Source organism: Hyla sarda, chromosome 1 (genome assembly GCF_029499605.1).
Source record: "Hyla sarda isolate aHylSar1 chromosome 1, aHylSar1.hap1, whole genome shotgun sequence".
Classification (NCBI taxonomy): Eukaryota; Metazoa; Chordata; class Amphibia; order Anura; family Hylidae; genus Hyla; species Hyla sarda.
Genome location: NC_079189.1, coordinates 256,893,783 through 256,906,911, shown reverse-complemented (window position 1 = coordinate 256,906,911; position 13,129 = coordinate 256,893,783). Strand labels below are relative to the sequence as shown.

General features: G+C 50.3%; 7 pseudogenes; all 7 read right to left on the bottom strand.

The window, feature by feature from the left end:
• Positions 1-1,555: 1,555 nt before the first annotated feature.
• Positions 1,556-1,675, bottom strand: LOC130352250 (5S ribosomal RNA; annotated as a pseudogene).
• Positions 1,676-4,145: 2,470 nt separating this feature from the next.
• Positions 4,146-4,265, bottom strand: LOC130329628 (5S ribosomal RNA; annotated as a pseudogene).
• A 277-nt stretch (positions 4,266-4,542) lies between these two features.
• Positions 4,543-4,662, bottom strand: LOC130325151 (5S ribosomal RNA; annotated as a pseudogene).
• Positions 4,663-5,753: 1,091 nt separating this feature from the next.
• On the bottom strand, positions 5,754-5,873 carry LOC130349303 (5S ribosomal RNA; annotated as a pseudogene).
• Positions 5,874-7,957: 2,084 nt separating this feature from the next.
• On the bottom strand, positions 7,958-8,077 carry LOC130316562 (5S ribosomal RNA; annotated as a pseudogene).
• Positions 8,078-11,741: 3,664 nt separating this feature from the next.
• Positions 11,742-11,861, bottom strand: LOC130352105 (5S ribosomal RNA; annotated as a pseudogene).
• A 693-nt stretch (positions 11,862-12,554) lies between these two features.
• Positions 12,555-12,674, bottom strand: LOC130324704 (5S ribosomal RNA; annotated as a pseudogene).
• Between the last annotated feature and the right edge of the window lie 455 nt (positions 12,675-13,129).

Genomic DNA, 13,129 nt, shown 5'->3' with positions numbered 1-13,129 from the left:
TGCTGGGACTTACCGGGCCCTAAGCTGGGTAGCAGTCTGCGATCTGACGAGAGCAGGCGCGTTCAGCTTAGGATGGCCGTCGACAGCTTCACACCTTGTATACTGTGGATTTAAGCATCAATAAATTCTTTTCGGAATCGGAGCGGAAGGCAGCAATAGAGCAAAATGGCAACGGCAACGGCAACCGGGATTCCCAGCCAGTCTCCCATGCCAGTACTTACCGGGCCCTAAGCTGGGTAGCAGTCTGCGATCTGACGAGAGCAGGCGCGTTTAGCTTAGGATGGCCATTGACAGCTTGTTGCTTTTTATACTGTGCATTTAAGCATCAATAAATCCTTTTCGGAATCGGAACGGAAGGCGGCAACAGAGCAAAATGTCAACTGCACCCGGGATTCCCAGCCAGTCTCCCATGATGGTACTTAATGGGCCCTAAGCTGGGTAGCAGTCTGCGATCTGACGAGAGCAGGCGCGTTCAGCTTAGGATGGCCGTTGACATCTTCACGCCTTGTATATTGTGGATTTAAGCATCAATAAATATTTTTATTAATCGGAGAGGAAGGCGGCAACAGAGCAAAATGTCAATGGCACCTTGGATTGCCAGCCAGTCTCCCATGCCGGTAACTGCCGGGCAGCAGTCTGCGATCTGAGGAGAGCAGGCACGTTCAGGCTTAGGATGGCCGTTGACAGCTTCACACCCTGTATATTGTGGATTTAAGCATCAATAAATCATTTTCCGAATCGGAGCGGAAGGCGGCAACAGATTAAAATGTCAACTGCAACCGGGATTCCCAGCCAGTCTCCCATGCTGGTACTTACCGGGCCCTAAGCTGGGCAGCAGTCTGCGATCTGCCGAGAGCAGGCGCGTTCAGCTTAGGATGGCCGTTGACAGCTTCACACTTTGTATACTGTGGATTTAAGCATCAATAAATAATTTTCGGAATCGGAGCAGAAACAGAGCAAAATGTCAACGACACCTGGGATTCCCAGCCAGTCTCCCCTGCTGGTACTTACCGGGTCCTAAGCTGGGTAGCAGTCTGCGATCTGCCGAGAGCAGGCACGTTCAGCTTAGGATGGCCGTTGACAGCTTCTCGCACTTTATACTGTGCATTTAAGCATCAATAAATCCTTTTCGGAATCGGAACGGAAGGCGGCAACAGAGCAAAATGTCAACGGCAGCCGGGATTCCCAGCCAGTGTCCCATGCCGGTACTTACCGGGCCGTAAGATCCGTACCAGTCTGCGATCTGACAAGAGCAGGCACGTTAAGCTTAGGATGGCCGTCGACAGCTTCACACCTTGTATACTGTAGATTTAAGCATCAATAAATTATTTTCGGAATCGGAGCGGAAGGCAGCAATAGAGCAAAATGTCAACGGCACCTGGGATTCCCAGCCAGTCTCCCATGCCAGTACTTACCAGGCAGCAGTCTGCGATCTGACAAGAACAGGCACATTCAGCTTAGGATAGCCGTAGACGGCTTCACACCCTGTATACTGTGGATTTAAGCATCAATAAATCCTTTTCGGAATCGAAGCGGAAGCGGCTACAGAGCAAAATGTCAACAACACCTGAGATTCCCAGCCAGTCTCCCATGCTGGTACTTACCGGGCCCTAAGCTGGGTAGCAGTCTGCGTTCTGACGAGAGCAGGCGCGCTCAGCTTAGGATGGCCGTTGACAGCTTCACGCCCTTTATACTGTGCATTTAAGCATCAATAAATCCTTTTCCGAATCGGAGCAGAAGGCGGCAACAGATTAAAATGTCAACTGCACCCGGGATTCCCAGCCAGTCTCCCATGCTGGTACTTACCAGGCCCTAAGCTGGGTAGCAGTCTGCAATCTGACGAGAGCCGGCGCGTTCAGCTTAGGATGGCCGTTGACAGCTTCTCACTTTGTATACTGTGGATTTAAGCATCAATAAATATTTTTATTAATCGGAGAGGAAGGCGGCAACAGAGCAAAATGCCAATGGCACCTTGGATTGCCAGCCAGTCTCCCACGCCGGTATCTGCCGGCAGCAGTCTGCGATCTGAGGAGAGCAGACACGTTCAGCTTAGGATGGCCGTTGACAGCTTCACACCCTGTATATTGTGGATTTAAGCATCAATAAATCCTTTTCCGAATCAGAGCGGAAGGCGGCAACAGATTAAAATGTCAACTGCACCCGGGATTCTAGCCAGTCTACCATGCTGGTACTTACCAGGCCCTAAGCTGGGTATCAGTCTGCGATCTGACGAAAGCAGGCGCGTTCAGCTTAGGATGGCCGTTGACAGCTTCACACCCTGTATACTGTGCATTTAAGCATCAATAAATCCTTTTCGGAATCGGAACGGAAGGCGGCAACAGATCAAAATGTCAACGTCAGCCGGGATTCCCAGCCAGTGTCCCATGCCGGTACTTACCGGGCCCTTAGATCTGTACCAGTCTGCAATCTGACGAGAGCAGGCGCGTTAAGCTTAGGATGGCCGTCGACAGCTTCACACCTTGTATACTGTGGATTTAAGCATCAATAAATTATTTTCGGAATCGGAGTGGAAGACAGCAATAGAGCAAAATGTCAACGGCAACCGGGATTCCCAGCCAGTCTCCCATGCCAGTACTTACCGGGCCCTAAGCTAGGTAGCAGTCTGCGATCTGACAAAAGCAGGCGCGTTCAGCTTAGGATGGCCATTGACAGCTTCATGATTTTTATACTGTGCATTTAAGCATCAATAAATCCTTTTCGGAATCGGAACGGAAGGCGGCAACAGAGCAAAATGTCAACTGCACCCGGGATTCCCAGCCAGTCTCCCATGCCGGTACTTACTGGGCCCTAAGCTGGGTTGCAGTCTGCAATCTGACGAGAGCAGGCGCGTTCAACTTAGGATGGCCGTTGACATCTTCACGTCTTGTATATTGTGAATTTAAGCATCAATAAATATTTTTATTAATCGGAGAGGAAGGCGGCAACAGAGCAAAATGTCAATGGCACCTTGGATTGCCAGCCAGTCTCCCATGCCGGTAACTGCCGGGCAGTAGTCTGCGATCTGAGGAGAGCAGGCACGTTCAGGCTTAGGATGGCCGTTGACAGCTTCACACCCTGTGTATTGTGGATTTAAGCATCAATAAATCCTTTTCGGAATCGGAACGGAAGGCGGCAACAGAGCAAAATGTCAACGGCAGCCGGGATTCCCAGCCAGTGTCCCATGCCGGTACTTACCGGGCCCTAAGATCTGTACCAGTCTGCGATCTGACGAGAGCAGGCGCGTTAAGCTTAGGATGGCCGTCGACAGCTTCACACCTTGTATACTGTGGATTTAAGCATCAATAAATTATTTTCGGAATCGGAGCGGAAGGCAGCAATAGAGCAAAATGTCAACAGCAACCAGGATTCCCAGCCAGTCTCCCATGCCAGTACTTACCGGGCCCTAAGCTAGGTAGCAGTCTGCGATCTGACGAAAGCAGGCGCGATCAGCTTAGGAAGGCCATTGACAGCTTCATGATTTTTATACTGTGCATTTAAGCATCAATAAATCCTTTTCGGAATCGGAACGGAAGGCGGCAACAGAGCAAAATGTCAACTGCACCCGGGATTCCCAGCCAGTCTCCCATGCCGGTACTTACTGGGCCCTAAGCTGGGTAGCAGTCTGCGATCTGACGAGAGCAGGCGCGTTCAGCTTAGGATGGCCATTGACAGCTTCATGCTTTTTATACTGTGCATTTAAGCATCAATAAATCCTTTTCGGAAACGGAACGGAAGGCGGCAACAGAGCATAATGTCAACTGCACCCGGGATTCCCAGCCAGTCTCCCATGCCGGTACTTACTGGGCCCTAAGCTGGGTAGCAGTCTGCGATCTGACGAGAGCAGGCGGGTTCAGCTTAGGATGGCTGTTGACATCTTCAAGCCTTGTATATTGTGAATTTAAGCATCAATAAATATTTTTATTAATCGGAGAGGAAGGCGGCAACAGAGCAAAATGTCAATGGCACCTTGAATTGCCAGCCAGTCTCCCATGCCGGTAACTGCCGGGCAGTAGTCTGCGATCTGAGGAGAGCAGGCACGTTCAGGCTTAGGATGGCCGTTGACAGCTTCACACCCTGTGTATTGTGGATTTAAGCATCAATAAATCCTTTTCCGAATCGGAGCGGAAGGCGGCAACAGATTAAAATGTCAACTGCACCTGGGATTCCCAGCCAGTCTCCCATGCTGGTACTTACCAGGCCCTAAGCTGGGTAGCAGTCTGCGATCTGACGAGAGCAGGCGCGTTCAGCTTAGGATGGCCGTTGACAGCTTCACACTTTGTATACTGTGGATTTAAGCATCAATAAATAATTTTCGGAATCGGAGCAGAAACAGAGCAAAATGGCAACTGCACCCGGGATTCCCAGCCAGTCTCCCATGCTGGTACTTACCAGGCCCGACGCTGGGTAGCAGTCTGCGATCTGACGAGAACAGGCGCATTCAGCTTAGGATGGCCATAGACATCTTCACACCCTGTATACTGTGGATTTAAGCATCAATAAATCCTTTTCGGAATCGGAGCGTAAGGTGGCAACAGAGCAAAATGTCAACGACACCTGGGATTCCCAGCCAGTCTCCCATGCTGGTACTTACCAGGCCCTAAGCTGGGTATCAGTCTGCGATCTGACGAGAGCAGGCGCGTTCAGCTTAGGATGGCCGTTGACAGCTTCACCCCCTTTATATTGTGGATTTAAGCATCAATAAATAATTTTCCGAATCGAAGCGGAAGGCGGCAACAGATTAAAATGTCAACTGCACCCGGGATTCCCAGCCAGTCTCCCATGTTGGTACTTACCAGGCCCTAAGCTGGGTAGCAGTCTGCGATCTGACGAGAGCAGGCGCGTTCAGCTTAGGATGGCCGTTGACATCTTCTTGATTTTTATATTGTGCATTTAAGCATCAATATATCCTTTTCGGAACCGGAACGGAAGGCGGCAACAGAGCAAAATGTCAACTGCACCTGGGATTCCCAGCCAGTCTCCCATGCTGGTACTTACCGGGCCCTAAGCTGGGCAGCAGTCTGCGATCTGACGAGAGCAGGCGCGTTCAGCGTAGGATGGCCGTTGACAGCTTCTCGCCCTTTATACTGTGCATTTAGGCATCAATAAATCCTTTTCGGAATCGGAACGGAACGGAAGGCGGCAACAGAGCAAAATGTCAACGGCAGCCGGGATTCCCAGCCAGTGTCCCATGCCGGTACTTACCGGGCCCTAAGATCTGTACCAGTCTGCGATCTGACGAGAGCAGGCGCGTTGAGCTTAAGATGGCCGTCGACAGCTTCACACCTTGTATACTGTGGATTTAAGCATCAATAAATATTTTTTTTAATCGGAGAGTAAGGCGGCAACAGATCAAAATGTCAATAGCACCTTGGATTGCCAGCCAGTCTCCCATGCCCGTACCTGCCGGGCAGCAGTCTGCGATCTAACAAGAACAGGCGCATTCAGCGTAGGATAGCCGTAGACGGCTTCACACCCTGTATATTGTGGATTTAAGCATCAATAAATCCTTTTTGGATTCGGAGCAAAATGTCTACAGAGCTACAGAGCAAAATGTCAACAACACCTGAGATTCCCAGCCAGTCTCCCATGCTGGTACTTACCGGGCCCTAAGCTGGGTAGCAGTCTGCGATCTGACAAGAGCAGGCGCGTTCAGCTTAGGATGGCCATTAACAGCTTCATGCCCTTTATACTGTGCATTTAAGCATCAATAAATCCTTTTCCGAATCGGAGCGGAAGGCGGCAACAGATTAAAATGTCAACTGCACCCGGGATTCCCAGCCAGTCTCCCATGCTGGTACTTACCAGGCCCTAAGCTGGGTAGCAGTCTGCGATCTGACGAGAGCAGGCGCGTTCAGCTTAGGATGGCCGTTGACAGCTTCACACTTTGTATACTGTGCATTTAAGCATCAATAAATCCTTTTCGGAATCGGAACGGAAGGCGGCAACAGAGCAAAATGTCAGCGGCAGCCGGGATTCCCAGCCAGTGTCCCATGCCGGTACTTACCGGGCCCTAAGATCTGTACCAGTCTGCGATCTGACGAGAGCAGGCGCGTTAAGTTTGGGATGGCCGTCGACAGCTTCACACCTTGTATACTGTGGATTTAAGCATCAATAAATTCTTTTCGGAATCGGAGCGGAAGGCGTCAACAGATTAAAATGTCAACTGTACCCGGGATTCCCAGCCAGTCTCCCATGTTGGTACTTACCAGGCCCTAAGCTGGGTAGCAGTCTGCGATCTGACGAGAGCAGGTGCGTTCAGCTTAGGATGGCCGTTGACAGCTTCACACTTTGTATACTGTGGATTTAAGCATCAATAAATAATTTTCGGAATCGGAGCAGAAACAGAGCAAAATGTCAACTGCACCCGGGATTCCCAGCCAGTCTCCCATGCTGGTACTTATCAGGCCCGAAGCAGGGTAGCAGTCTGCGATCTGACGAGAACAGGCACATTCAGCTTAGGATGGCCGTAGACAACTTCACACCCTGTATACTGTGGATTTAAGCATCAATAAATCCTTTTCGGAATCGGAGCGTAAGGCGGCAACAGAGCAAAATATCAACGACACCCGGGATTCCCAGCCAGTCTCCCATGCTGGTACTTACCGGGCCCTAAGCTGGGTAGCAGTCTGCGATCTGACGAGAGCAGGAGCGTTCAGCTTAGGATGGCGGTTGACAGCTTCTCGCCCTTTATACTGTGCATTTAAGCATCAATAAATCCTTTTCCGAATCGGAGCGTAAGGCGGCAACAGATTAAAATGTCAACTGCACCCGGGATTCCCAGCCAGTCTCCCATGCTGGTACTTACCAGGCCCTAAGCTGGGTAGCAGTCTGCGATCTGACGAGAGGAGGCGCATTCAGCTTAGGATGGCCGTTGACAGCTTCACGCCTTGTATATTGTGGATTTAAGCATCAATAAATATTTTTATTAATCGGAGAGGAATGCGGCAACAGAGCAAAATGTCAAAGGCACCTTGGATTGCCAGCCAATCTCCCTTGCCGGTAACTGCTGGGCAGCAGTCTGCGATCTGAGGAGAGCAGGCACGTTCAGGCTTAGAATGGCCGTTGACAGCTTCACACCCTGTATATTGTGGATTTAAGCATCAATAAATCCTTTTCCGAATCGGAACGGAAGGCGGCAACAGAGCAAAATGTCAACGGCAGCCGGGATTCCCAGCCAGTGTCCCATGCCGGTACTTACCGGGCCCTAAGATCTGTACCAGTCTGCGATCTGACGAGAGCAGGCACGTTAAGTTTAGGATGGCCGTCGACAGCTTCACACCTTGTATACTGTGGATTTAAGCATCAATAAATTCTTTTCGGAATCGGAGCAAGGCAGCAATAGAGCAATAGAGCAAAATGTCAACCGGGATTACCAGCCAGTCTCCCATGCCAGTACTTACCGGGCCCTAAGCTGGGTAGCAGTCTGCGATCTGACGAGAGCAGGCGCGTTCAGCTTAGGATGGCCATTGACAGCTTCATGCTTTTTATACTGTGCATTTAAGCATCAATAAATCCTTTTCGGAATCGGAGCGGAAGGCGGCAACAGAGCAAAATGTCAACTGCACTCGGGATTCCCAGCCAGTCTCCCATGCCGGTACTTACCGGGCCCTAAGCTGGGTAGCAGTCTGCGACCTGACGAGGGCAGGCGCGTTCAGCTTAGGATGGCCGTTGACAACTTCTCTCCCTTTATACTGTGCATTTAGGCATCAATAAATCCTTTTCGGAATCGGAACGGAAGGCGGCAACAGAGCAAAATGTCAATGGCAGCCGGGATTCCCAGCCAGTGTCCCATGCCGGTACTTACCGGGCCCTAAGATCTGTACCAGTCTGCGATCTAACGAGAGCAGGCGCGTTAAGCTTAGGATGGCCGTCGACAGCTTCACACCTTGTATACTGTGGATTTAAGCATCAATAAATTATTTTCTGAATCGGAGCGGAAGGCAGCAATAGAGCAAAATGTCAACGGCACCCGGGATTCCCAGCCAGTCTCCCATGCCAGTACTTACCGGGCCCTAAGCTGGGTAGCAGTCTGCGATCTGACGAGAGCAGGCGCGTTCAGCTTAGGATAGCCGTTGACATCTTCACGCCTTGTATACTGTTTATTTAAGCATCAATAAAAAAAATTTTTAATCGGAGAGGAAGGGGGCAACAGATCAAAATGTCAATAGCACCTTGGATTGCCAGCCAGTCTCCCATGCCCGTACTTGCAGGGCAGCAGTCTGCGATCTGACAAGAACAGGCGCATTCAGCTTAGGATGGCCATTGACAGCTTCGTTATTATTATACTGTGCATTTAAGCATCAATAAATCCTTTTCGGAATCGGAGCGTAAGGCGGCAACAGAGCAAAATGTCAACGACACCTGGGATTCCCAGCCAGTCCCCCATGCTGGTACTTACCGGGCCCTAAGCTGGGTAGCAGTCTGCGATCTGACGAGAGCAGGCACGTTCAGTTTAGGATGGCCGTTGACAGCTTCTCGCCCTTTATACTGTGCATTTAAGCATCAATAAATCCTTTTCGGAATCGGAAAAGGAAGGCGGCAACAGAGCAAAATGTCAACGGCAGCCAGGATTCCCAGCCAGTGTCCCATGCCGGTACTTACCGGGCCCTAAGATCTGTACCAGTCTGCGATCTGACAAGAGCAGGCGCGTTAAGCTTAGGATGGCCGTTGACAGCTTCACACCTTGTATACTGTGAATTTAAGCATCAATAAATTCTTTTCGGAATCGGAGCGGAAGGCAGCAATAGAGTGAAATGTCAACGGCACCCGGGATTCCCAGCCAGTCTCCCATGCCAGTACTTACCGGGCCCTAAGCTGGGTAGCAGTCTGCGATCTGACAAGAGCAGACGCGTTCAGCTTAGGACGACCATTGACAGCTTCATGCTTTTTATACTGTGCATTTAAGCATCAATAAATCCTTTTCGGAATCGGAGAGGAAGGCGGCAACAGAGCAAAATGTCAATAGCACCTTGGATTGCCAGCCAGTCTCCCATGCCCGTACTTGCCGGGCAGCAGTCTGCGATCTGACAAGAACAGGCACATTCAGCTTAGGATAGCCGTAGACGGCTTCACACCCTGTATACTGTGGATTTAAGCATCAATAAATCCTTTTCGAAATCGGAGCGGAAGGCGGCTACAGAGCAAAATGTCAACAACACCTGGGATTCCCAGCCAGTCTCCCATGCTGGGACTTACCGGGCCCTAAGCTGGGTAGCAGTCTGCGATCTGACGAGAGCAGGCGCGTTCAGCTTAGGATGGCCGTCGACAGCTTCACACCTTGTATACTGTGGATTTAAGCATCAATAAATTATTTTCGGAATCGGAGCGGAAGGCAGCAATAGAGCAAAATGGCAACGGCAATCGGGATTCCCAGCCAGTCTCCCATGCCAGTACTTACCGGGCCCTAAGCTGGGTAGCAGTCTGCGATCTGACGAGAGCAGGCGCGTTTAGCTTAGGATGGCCATTGACAGCTTGTTGCTTTTTATACTGTGCATTTAAGCATCAATAAATCCTTTTCGGAATCGGAACGGAAGGCGGCAACAGAGCAAAATGTCAACTGCACCCGGGATTCCCAGCCAGTCTCCCATGATGGTACTTAATGGGCCCTAAGCTGGGTAGCAGTCTGCGATCTGACGAGAGCAGGCGCGTTCAGCTTAGGATGGCCGTTGACATCTTCACGCCTTGTATATTGTGGATTTAAGCATCAATAAATATTTTTATTAATCGGAGAGGAAGGCGGCAACAGAGCAAAATGTCAATGGCACCTTGGATTGCCAGCCAGTCTCCCATGCCGGTAACTGCCGGGCAGCAGTCTGCGATCTGAGGAGAGCAGGCACGTTCAGGCTTAGGATGGCCGTTGACAGCTTCACACCCTGTATATTGTGGATTTAAGCATCAATAAATCATTTTCCGAATCGGAGCGGAAGGCGGCAACAGATTAAAATGTCAACTGCAACCGGGATTCCCAGCCAGTCTCCCATGCTGGTACTTACCAGGCCCTAAGCTGGGTAGCAGTCTGCGATCTAACAAGAGCAGGCGCGCTCAGCTTAGGATGGCCGTTGACAGCTTCACACTTTGTATACTGTGGATTTAAGCATCAATAAAAAAAATTCGGAATCGGAGCAGAAACAGAGCAAAATGTCAACTGCACCCGGGATTCCCAGTCAGTCTCCCATGCTGGTACTTACCAGGCACGAAGCTGGGTAGCAGTCTGCGATCTGACGAGAACAGGCGCATTCAGCTTAGGATGGCCGTAGACATCTTCACAACCTGTACACTGTGGATTTAAGCATCAATAAATCCTTTTCGGAATCGGAGCAAAATGTCTACAGAGCTACAGAGCAAAATGTCAACAACACCTGAGATTCCCAGCCAGTCTCCCATGCTGGTACTTACCGGGCCCTAAGCAGGGTAGCAGTCTGCGATCTGACGAGAGCAGGCGCGTTCAGCTTAGGATGGCGGTTGACAGCTTCACACTTTGTATACTGTGCATTTAAGCATCAATAAATCCTTTTCGGAATTGGAACGGAAGGCGGCAACAGAGCAAAATGTCAACGGCAGCCGGGATTCCCAGCCAGTGTCCCATGCCGGTACTTACCGGGCCCTAAGATCTGTACCAGTCTGCGATCTGAAGAGAGCAGGCGTGTTCAGCTTAGGATGGCCATTGACAGCTTCATGCTTTTTATACTGTGGATTTAAGCATCAATAAATATTTTTTTTAATCGGAGAGGAAGGCGGCAACAGATCAAAATATCAATAGCACCTTGGATTGCCAGCCAGTCTCCCATGCCCGTACTTGCCGGGCAGCAGTCTGCGATCTGACAAGAACAGGCACATTCAGCTTAGGATATATGTAGACGGCTTCACACCCTGTATAATGTGGATTTAAGCATCAATAAATCCTTTTCGGAATCGAAGCATAAGGCGGCTACAGAGCAAAATGTCAACAACACCTGGGATTCCCAGCCAGTCTCCCATGCTGGTACATACCGTGCCCTAAGCTGGGTAGCAGTCTGTGATCTGACAAGAGCAGGCGCGTTCAGCTTAGGATGGCCGTTGACAGCTTCACACTTTGTATACTGTGGATTTAAGCATCAATAAATAATTTTCGGAATCGGAGCAGAAACAGAGCAAAATGTCAACTGCACCCGGGATTCCCAGCCAGTCTCCCATGCTGGTACTTACCAGGCCCGAAGCTGGGTAGCAGTCTGCGATCTGACGAGAACAGGCGCATTCAGCTTAGGATGGCCGTAGACATCTTCACACCCTGTATACTGTGGATTTAAGCATCAATAAATCCTTTTCGGAATCGGAGCGGAAGGCGGCAACAGAACAAAATGTCGACGACACCTGGGATTCCCAGCCAGTCTCCCATGCTGGTACTTACCGGGCCCTAAGCTGGGTAGCAGTCTGCAATCTGATGAGAGCAGGCGCGTTCAGCTTAGGATGGCCGTTGACAGCTTCTCGCCCTTTATACTGTGCATTTAAGCATCAATAAATTCTTTTCGGAATCGGAACGGAAGGCGGCAACAGAGCAAAATGTCAACGGCAGCCGGGATTCCCAGCCAGTGTCCCATGCCGGTACTTACCGGGCCCTAAGATCTGTACCAGTCTGCGATCTGACGAGAGCAGGCGCGTTAAGCTTAGGATGGCCGTCGACAGCTTCACACCTTGTATACTGTGGATTTAAGCATCAATAAATTATTTTCGGAATCGGAGCGGAAGGCAGCAATAGAGCAAAATGTCAACGGCACCCGGGATTCCCAGCCAGTCTCCCATGCCAATACTTACCGGGCCCTAAGCTGGGTAGCAGTCTGCGATCTGACGAGAGCAGGCGCGTTCAGCTTAGGATGGCCATTGACAGCTTCATGCTTTTTATACTGTGCATTTAAGCATCAATAAATCCTTTTCGGAATAGGAACGGAAGGCGGCAACAGAGCAAAATGTCAACTGCACCTGGGATTCCCAGCCAGTCTCCCATGCCGGTACTTACTGGGCCCTAAGCTGCGTAGCAGTCTGCGATCTGACGAGAGCAGCTTAGGATCTCACACGTTCAGCTTAGGATGGCCGTTGACATGTTCACGCCATGTATACTGTGGATTTAAGCATCAGTAAATATTTTTTTTAATCGGAGAGGAAGGCGGCAACAGAGCAAAATGTCAATAGCACCTTGGATTGCCAGCCAGTCTCCCATGCCCGTACTTGCCGGGCAGCAGTCTGCGATCTGACAAGAACAGGCGCATTCAGCTTAGGATAGCCGTAGACGGCTTCACACCCTGTATACTGTGGATTTAAGCATCAATAAATCCTTTTCGGAATCGGAGCAAAATGTCTACAGAGCTACAGAGCAAAATGTCAACAACACCTAAGATTCCCAGCCAGTCTCCCATGCTGGTACTTACCGGGCCCTAAGCTGGGTTACAGTCTGCAATCTGACGAGAGCAGGCGTGTTCAGCTTAGGATGGCCGTTGACAGCTTCACGCCCTGTATACTGTGGATTTAAGCATCAATAAATCCTTTTCGGAATCGGAGCGTAAGGCGGCAACAGAGCAAAATGTCAACGACACCTGGGATTCCCAGCCAGTCTCCCATGCTGGTACTTACCGGGCCCTAAGCTGATTAGCAGTCTGCGATCTGATGAGAGCAGGCGCGTTCAGCTTAGGATGGCCGTTGACACCTTCACACTTTGTATACTGTGGATTTAAGCATCAATAAATAATTTTCGGAATCGGAGCAGAAACAGAGTAAAATGTCAACTGCACCCGGGATTCCCAGCCAGTCTCCCATGCTGGTACTTACGAGGCCCGAAGCTGGGTAGCAGTCTGCGATCTGACGAGAACAGGCGCATTCAGCTTAGGATGGCCGTTGACAGCTTCACACTTTGTATACTGTGCATTTAAGCATTAAATAAATCCTTTTCGGAATCGGAACGGAAGGCGGCAACAGAGCAAAATGTCAACGGCAGCCGGGATTCCCAGCCAGTGTCCCATGCCGGTACTTACCGGGCCCTAAGATCTGTACCAGTCTGCGATCTGACGAGAGCAGGCGCGTTAAGCTTAGGATGGCCGTCGACAGCTTCACACCTTGTATACTGTGGATTTAAGCATCAATAAATTCTTTTCGGAATCGG